Here is an 8,733-nt window from a genome sequence, read left to right as displayed (position 1 = left end):
ACATAAGTTATTAAGGACTTCAACATCAGTTATTAACCGATGTTGAAACTGTTGACATTAAAAGTATCAACGTTAACATTGGTTTTTTAAAAACCAACACTGGTTTTAGAAAAACCGATGTTGTTTTTTGGATTTTATTAATATCCTATCTATTTTTTTTATTACCAACCTATAATTATTCATATCACAACTTATCATTCAAAGTTGTAAAATACTCATAAAATAAGCCACACACCAAGAGTTATAAACAAAATATACCATGCACCAAAAGTACTTATAACATTTATGAACAAAATATGCCACAAATGTGTTCAGGATGTTCAAATTCCCACAAAATATACCACCAAGACTTATAAACAAAAATTTACAGATTGATAATAGTATAATGTAATGTACTTTAATTACAAAAAAAAATCCAAAATAAAACAAAGTTAGAAGTTGCATCTGAGAACTCAAATATAATTTGAGTTCCAGTTTGCAAATTTTATGATTGTGCAAAAGTCCTCCATCTATTTCCAATTTTACAGTCTTCCTCCAATGATTATAAATAGTCTTGCACTCCGTAATCCCTACCGAATTTAGATGGGTGAATCCTGTAGCTTTCATAAATGAGTACATGGTACTCAACACATCCTAAAATTAACATTAAGTTCATATTAGATATGAAGATGATTTTAAAATTTGCAGAGAAAGGAGTACTTAATTACTCACCAAACTGCTACAAGTCACTTTGTGCTCGCTCAGTAGGACTTTAAAAGTGACTGAGTTAGGAACTTGGTGGTACAAGGAGTGTCATTTAGGATAAGCTTTTGGTTTAGAGCTCCTTTTGAGATGGTGAGGAAGAAAACACTCTGTCCAAAATGGGTCATGGTCACTAGATGATTTCTAGTGAGTCCATAGAAATATTTGAGTTCTACCCATCCAACCAGTAGAGTTGGGTTCACCAGATCTTGGTTGTATGTAATAGAGTGCATGTTGTCATTACTTTGTAACAGATGCCAAGTGTGTTCTAGTTCATCCTTCGATCTTACAACAAAGGACCAACTGATTTCACCATAAAGCTACATTTAACAATCAAACTAATATAAGCAAATGTGTTATATCATGTCATGTTTATTTGAGACTAATCTTGAAATTTTTAACATGATCCATAATATGAACTGTGTTGAACATTTCCTCTGGTTTTTTGTTAAATCTTCATAATTGTCCTAACCATTTCCTTCTAGTTATGTTGATATTCATTCATTGTTTCTAAACTCCAATTACAATATTAAAGTTACTATTAAAAATAAATATGCATGCCATCTACTAGTAGTAAATCAAGACATATGAGTTTGGTCGAGTACATGCCACGGAGTTGAAAGACACAATGCATATACCCATTTTTTAAAACCAAGAATGATATTCCTATTTTGAAAAAAAATTGGGGGCCTAAGGCTGTGGCAGAATTTTACACCAGCACAAAGTTCAATTAACAAGCATCTTCATGTTAGTAATACGCACAAAGTCCCATTATCAATATTTGTATATCTAGAAAATAACACATGTTTTCAGCAACATACACAAAAACATGCATTTTCATGTTAGTAATACACACATTAACAAGAAGCAATACGCACATCAAAATGAGAACTAGAAATCATCAAAACCAAGAACGAGCCCTAGCTTCTCACTTACCATCACCATCAAAACCAAACACAGAAACAAGCATTTATAGAAGACTAACCTTTCGTGACCGAGAATGAAAGTGAGTAGAGCTGTGAGGGAGAGCGAGAACGAGAGTCAGAGATGATAGGGAGAGCGAGAGAGAACAATGTCGCCGCATCACCGCAGAGAGTGCGTGAGAATGAAACTAAGAATGAAAGCGTGAGAGATGAGCGAGAATGAGAGTGCGAAAGATGAGTGATGTGAGAACAAGAGCACGAAAGTGAGAGATGGTTCAGAATGAGCACGAGAAGAGGAAGAAACAAATTTAATTTAGCTAACACAACATAGGTTTTCCAAAAAATCAACATTAACATATTTTTGTTACGTCATTTTTTTTAAAAAATCAATGTTAACTCGAGTTTGTTAACATCAGTTTTGAAAGATCAATGTTAATGAACTCATGTTAACATCAATTTTTAAAAAACCGATGTTAACAAACTTATGTTAACATTGGTTTTTTCAAAAACCAACATTAACGAACTAGCGTTATTTATGAATATGCCATCATGTTTTTTGTTAACATAAGTTTTTTTTTAAAAAAAAATCAATGTTAACATAGTGATGTTATATCCATTCTTTCTATTATTGAAGAGTTATTAGTCAAAACTCCCCCACTTCTTGCGAAAAAAATTTTTTGGCATTAGAAAAGACCTATTTTACCATTTCACATTCTTTCCATTTTCATGAACTTCCTCCAAGAAAGCCACAAGAGTGGATCCTATGGTGTCACAAAATTCCTTAAGAAAGGAAAAAAGTTTTCCATCAAGTCCTGGGCTATTTGAACTCTCACAACTCCATAATGTCACCTTAATCTCTTCTTTAGAAAAGGATCCACCAAAAAACTTAAAATCACAACATCTTTTGATAACTGAGCAAGCTACATAGTTCCTAACCTCGATCTGCATTGATTCGAACCACTAAAAATGCTCCTTATTTAGTCTTCACTACTACATAAAAGGGCTTTAACATTGATTCCAGAGAAGTTTCCACATTGATTCTAGAACCGATGTTGAAATGGCCATCATTGAAAGTAGGCATTTTCAACATCGGTTTTAAAAAATCGACGTTGAAAATCATTGTTTATATCGATTCTAGCTGAAAATGATGTAGAAATATGACCAAAATTGTGTATTTTGAAACACTTTCTACATCGGTTCTAAAAAAATGATGTTGAAAGTTGTATACAGCATCAATTTTTGGCAAAATTGATATTGAATGTGTTTACCACATCAGTTTTGGCCAATATCGATGTAAAAAGTATCTTTGCAACATCGGTTTTGGCCATAATCAATGTTGTAAAAATACTTTTTAGATCGGTTTTAAACCAACCGATGTTTTTTGCAAAAAATTTAATAATAATTAACAATTAATTTTATCGCTAAAATGACTTATTTCACCATTGCTCATTTTAGTTGACTCAAATCCGAAAAATAAAAGTATTTACAACCTAATAACAAAATTATAAAGAAATTCTATAGCATCTAGCAAGCTAGAAGAACAAATGCATAGATATATTTACCACTAAGAGAAACCATAACTTTTCTATCATGATTAAAAATAGAGGTCATGAGTGACTCTATCAAGCATTTATGTAACTTAATCATATATACAACCCATTTTTCACTTTGAGATAAAAGAATAAAAAATCTATTAATTTACCAAGATTCTATCAAGGTTTTTCGCATGGATCAAACAACTCTATGATGTTCCATGGTGAATCAAGGATTCAAGATTCTATCTATGAACCAAAATTTTATTACATAATCTTCGCTCATGAAATTTTTAAAATTACATAAGTTAATCCACTATCCATTGGTCGATAATGTCCACTATAAGCTGAGATAGATTGAAAAATCAAAGCCATTGTGCCATTGATAATCAAACATTTGCAATTCACATAAATTAGGCATGTCACATTTGCAATCCACTATCTCCTTGTCACTATAAAAGCTAGCAGACAAATATCATAAGAAGTTCCATTAGCACAATAGTTTAGTCATGCAACCTATGAAGTTAATTCACCTTAAGAATTCCATTCTCTTCCACCAGCCTTCTAGCAGCTAATGTAGCTCCTCCAGCCAAAACACTAGAATGATGAAATAATGTTTCTTTTTCTACAAGATTAATGCAATGTAATAGTGGTACAAGAAAGACATGGTAATTGTCTTTAAAGAAAATAAGTAACTTTAAAATGTAACTACCCTTGAATTGTTACCTTGACAACATAAAGTTTCTTGCTCATTACAAATATCCATTTTGCATCTTCAGAATCTTCATTTGTGTGAAGCAAATCTCCATATTGCTAGTCGATAATTTTGCCCACACGCTCAATGTATTCATACCGTTCTCTCTCTTGCTAATTTAAGAAAATAATAACCAGTAGAAAAAAGAATATAAAAATAGAGCAACATGTCAAACAACCTCATGCATTTAAAAAATATATATAATATTCACACACAATCAAATCGAAGATGCACATATAGGTCCCAAATACTTGATGCACTGTTTTTGAAGCTTTGATCAAGAGCATTGTTCAAGATCAAGATTCTTCCCATTTCCTAAACCCAACCTGCAGGAGAAGAAATAAAAAATTTTCAGTGTCACAAACCAAACTAAGTCCTCTATTTCTCCCCCTTTTCAATCATACTCAGCACCTTAATGCCACTATGATATAAGCTATGTGTTAAGATGAGAGACAAACAAGAAGTAAAGTTACAATTCCTTGTTTTTTATTAATCATAAACTAGATATAAATATCCATTTCAATTTTCCAATTCTATACAAATAATTTGTAAATCATGAATCATACTTGAATGCAAAAGCATAATTAGTGATAGTATATGGTATGGAGAAACTCGAGGTGATTAATTTGACGTTGATCCATACAAGTGTATGATAACAACAAGATTCCCAAGTTCCCACAATGAAAATATCAAATAATAACATCATTATGAGTTTTGAAATTTCTAGTTTATGACGTTTATCTATATAAAGCTTCTAATTACAAAGAAATGGACCAGGCAGTTCAACTTATTGTATTGAAACAACATACATAGGTGAAAAAATCTATGCACATAAAAACACATGACCAATTATAGAACAAACACGGTTCCTGAATGATTGCTTCAATTTACAACTCAAATCACAACAAAATTGGTTAAATCTTAACCCAAGATTAGAAAGAGTAACAACCTTTCTTTTAGTTTCAGTCAAGTAAAATAATCTTGCCAATAAAAAACAGTTGACTAACATCTGTTTTACACCATCAAAGTTAGTTGGTGAAGGCATGATTCCACCCAACCTTTCCAATTGTGCAAGTCATCAGCATCAACTTGCAAGTAGTTTTTATAGCTTTCAAAGACACTGTACTTTTCAAACAGAGCCTTCCAACAAGCTTTACTCAATTATATTTCCTGTAATTTTTAGACAAAGGATTAATTACCAATTATTTAAATAGATAAGTATTATTATTTAAAATCAATAAGTATTAATAATATCTAAAATGATTCAACAAGTAATGATTACCCCACAAATTTTGTTGCCATATTGAAACTGCTACATCATTACACGAAGTGTGCTCATAGAATCATTAAAACTAGAATTCATATAGGGATAGGCAGGGGTAATGATTGACATATGATGGGATCTGTCACAAGGATTTTTTTCCAGGATGCCAAACAGGAAACCCAAGATCATTCTCCTCTATTGGACATAACATGACAGAAGTTGGCCATTGCCACTGTGTATATACCCTGAAGAATCTAGAAGCAAGCATACTTGGAATTGGTTTTAGATAAAACTGGCACACTCAAGCTACAAGAAGTGCCAAGTTAACACCACCAAGAAAACCTGTCACATGAAAATAAACATTAAAAAACGTAACACAAATATTTATGAACAAACCAATAACCATATTAGTGGATACTGGAAGCAAACAAATGAATTAACATAATTAGAAAGAATGATGTAAAAAAAATTAAAATATCACTCACATTAGAATAAATGCCTCGCCCTTTGGCCCAAAATTTCAAGCAACAAAGTGTTGTGAGAAAGTGCTATAAGCCATAAAAAATAAAGTGTAGAAGTATTAGGTGAACAGTAAATATTATGAAATGGAAGGGTTAATGCAATCAGAAGAAACATCCTAAAAATACCTCAACATTAGGAACAAGCTTCAGAATTTGATCTACAACCTTACAACCATTCAAACTTCACACGGTAGGCTCATCAACATTGTGTAGAACAAAGACATCAGATATATCCAAGTTCTATTCATGAATGGAAAAGGAAAAGGTTCCAAAATATGACACAAAAACTACAAAACTTGCATGATACAAATCACTGAGTTTGGAATATAAAAATATTTAATTTTTTAACTTCTTTGACCTCATGATAACATCAAGCACAACTCAATCTGAATATAATAAACTTAGTAAGACATTTAGGTAGTAAAGATTCATCAAATATTACAACTTACAAGCTTAGGGTGAGTGGTAGTTTCTTTAAAATCAGTGCTTAATTGTTAATTTCCTAGCCTCTCACTCTTTTTTCCTCATGTATTGTTGGCAAAGATGTGATTCATATTTTACTAAAATCAATTCCCAAGATTCATAATATGGTCAGAGGTGACTTTGGCTCCTTGCATGGTTTTGATTTCCAGGATAAGAAATCCCGCTAGGATATAGATCAACGGAGAAATTTTCAAAGTTTTACCAATCCTTTGCCTTACAAGAACTCTTCCTTGGATTTGAATGCATACTTTATTGGGGAAGCATTTGCTTATAATAACACTAAAAATCATAGAAAGGGTACTAAGCATGGTTTTGATGGGATGAGATATGACTCTGCTTCTAACTCTAGTGATCACTATGAAGAGAATAACCTTGTGGTTAAGCAGACAGATTCTCTGCTACATGGCTATGAAAAATGCAACCTAAAGAATGTACATAGGGGTGAATATGTGAAATCTAAACCTTTAAATTTAGTACATAAGTCAATCCAATCAACTGCTTCTTTATCATGAAAATAAGCTAATCCAATCAATTAAACCAAACATAGAAAATATCACCAACTATCCACCAATAATCCATAACCAGATTCAATCAACGAATAATGAACACCAGAAAGAGAAAAAGAGAGAGAGAAAAAAACTCACAGGAAAATAAGAGAGATCCAATGTTGTGAGCTCCTTACACTTAATTGCAACCAAATCCCCAATTCCCACACACCACTTCAAGAAAATTAGCTTAAGCTTCTTGCACCCCATCACAATACATCCAATCCCCATATTCGTCACCATCTTGCACCTCGCTAGCCACAACTTCCGCAGGTTCTGCGCATGCGCCATCGCAGCAACGCCGAGGATGCTCAGCTCCACCAAGTGCTCGCACCGTGCGTTGAGGCTTAGCAGCCCAATCCCCGTGAACCACCATGATAGGTCCAGTCGTGATCGATGGGTCATTTTCACACAAACCCTAACATTCAAGTTTCTTGAACTGTACTATGCACACAAAGGAATGATTTATATCTCTTGAAGGAGAAACCCTAGCATCGGTCTTAAGGCGCTTGTCGGGGCGGTCATCAGCAGCGACGGGCGGGTCGAATTGAGGGAGGGAAATTTTGGTGTGTGGCGAGAGGAAAAGAAGAGGAGAATGAGTTGTATTTTGGGAGGATGAGAAGAAGAATAAAGAAGAAAAATGGAGAGAGAAGTAGGGTGATAGTGATTTTAATATAGAAATACACAACATCAGTTTTAAAAAATCGATGTTCGTGAACAATGAATAAAAAGTGTAACATTGGCTTTTAAATAACCAATGTTAAAATCGGCCTGTTCACATCAATTTTTTTTTAAAAAAAAATCAATGATGTAAGTAGTTAGACAACATCAGTTTTTAAATAACCGATGTTAAAATCACCTCAATTCAAAAAGAAAGTGAGAGAATTTTAAAAGAGAACTTAATTGTCAAATGCTCTATCAACAACTATTGGTCAAACACTTGCAAATCTATTGAGAATTCTCTAGGATCTTCAATTTGTATCATCTACTCTAAAGGAGAGAAATCTTTCTATTCATCTCTTGAACTCAGTTGTAATCAAGAGACGAAGTGTCTCTTGGAGTGTGAGAATCTTGAACACAAGGGTGAGGGATCCCAAGGTGTGTTCAAAGTCTATAAAGGATTTATAGAGATAGTGAAAATCTCAAGTGGATTACTTGAGGACTGGACGTAGGCACGGGAAGTGGTCGAACCAGTATAAAATCTCAAGTGGGTTGCCAGAGAATTGCAAACTCGATTTATATTGGTTCGATCACTTCCCGTGCCTACGTCCAGTTCTCAAGCAACCCACTTGAGATTTTCCACTATCTCTATAAATCCTTTACAGACTTTGAACACACATTGGGATCCCTCACCCTTGTGTTCAAGATTCTCACACTCCAAAAGACACACCGTCTCTTGATTACAACTGAGTTCAAGAGATGAACAGAAAGATTTCTCTCCTTTAGAGTAGATGATACAAATTGAAGATCCTAGAGAATTCTTAATAGATTTGCAAGTGTTTGGCCAATAGTTGTTGAGAGAGCATTTGACAATTAAGTTCTCTTTTAAAACTCTCTCACTTTCTTTTATAAGTCAGATACACACATATATATAGACCCATCATGCCTTTTTAAAATGGTTTGAAGAGATGTGTTTTTTCAAAAAAAAATCTGAAGTTTTCTCACTTGGTAATCGATTACACAGTTATATTTTGAAGGGTCATGACTTTTCAATTTGAATTTCAAGAGTTCTATTACTGGTAATCGATTACAAACATCTAATAATCGATTACAAGATTCAAAATTCAAATTTTAAAACCCTTTTGAAAAGCTGATTTGCAAACTTGTCTTCTGGTAATCAATTACACTGTCTGGTAATCGATTACTAGTGCCTTTGATCTCTTGGAAACAATTTGTTTTGAGGCAAAAACCAATCAACCAATGAGATTGTTTGAGGCCTTATCTTTTTCTTGATCTTGTATGCTTGACCT

The 8,733-nt window shown here is 33.2% G+C and overlaps 1 non-coding gene across 5 annotated transcripts; it reads right to left on the bottom strand.

Moving 5' to 3' along the window:
* Positions 1-274: 274 nt before the first annotated feature.
* On the bottom strand, positions 275-7,485 carry LOC100820469 (uncharacterized). 5 transcript variants are annotated; one of them, XR_005886534.1, is made up of 5 exons: positions 5,700-7,479; positions 5,233-5,556; positions 4,900-5,120; positions 712-4,276; positions 275-633 (listed from the first exon to the last, which is right to left on the bottom strand). It is a non-coding gene; the product is annotated as an uncharacterized protein (transcript). The 5 variants fall into 5 exon arrangements; XR_005886532.1 differs by lacking the exon at positions 275-633 and having other exon boundaries at positions 3,443-4,276; positions 5,700-5,762; positions 6,863-7,485; XR_005886533.1 differs by lacking the exon at positions 275-633 and having other exon boundaries at positions 3,443-4,276; positions 5,700-5,762; positions 5,862-7,479.
* Between the last annotated feature and the right edge of the window lie 1,248 nt (positions 7,486-8,733).

This window comes from Glycine max, chromosome 9 (assembly GCF_000004515.6).
Source record: "Glycine max cultivar Williams 82 chromosome 9, Glycine_max_v4.0, whole genome shotgun sequence".
Lineage (NCBI taxonomy): Eukaryota > Viridiplantae > Streptophyta > Magnoliopsida > Fabales > Fabaceae > Glycine > Glycine max.
This window is presented reverse-complemented; position numbering and strand designations above follow the sequence as displayed.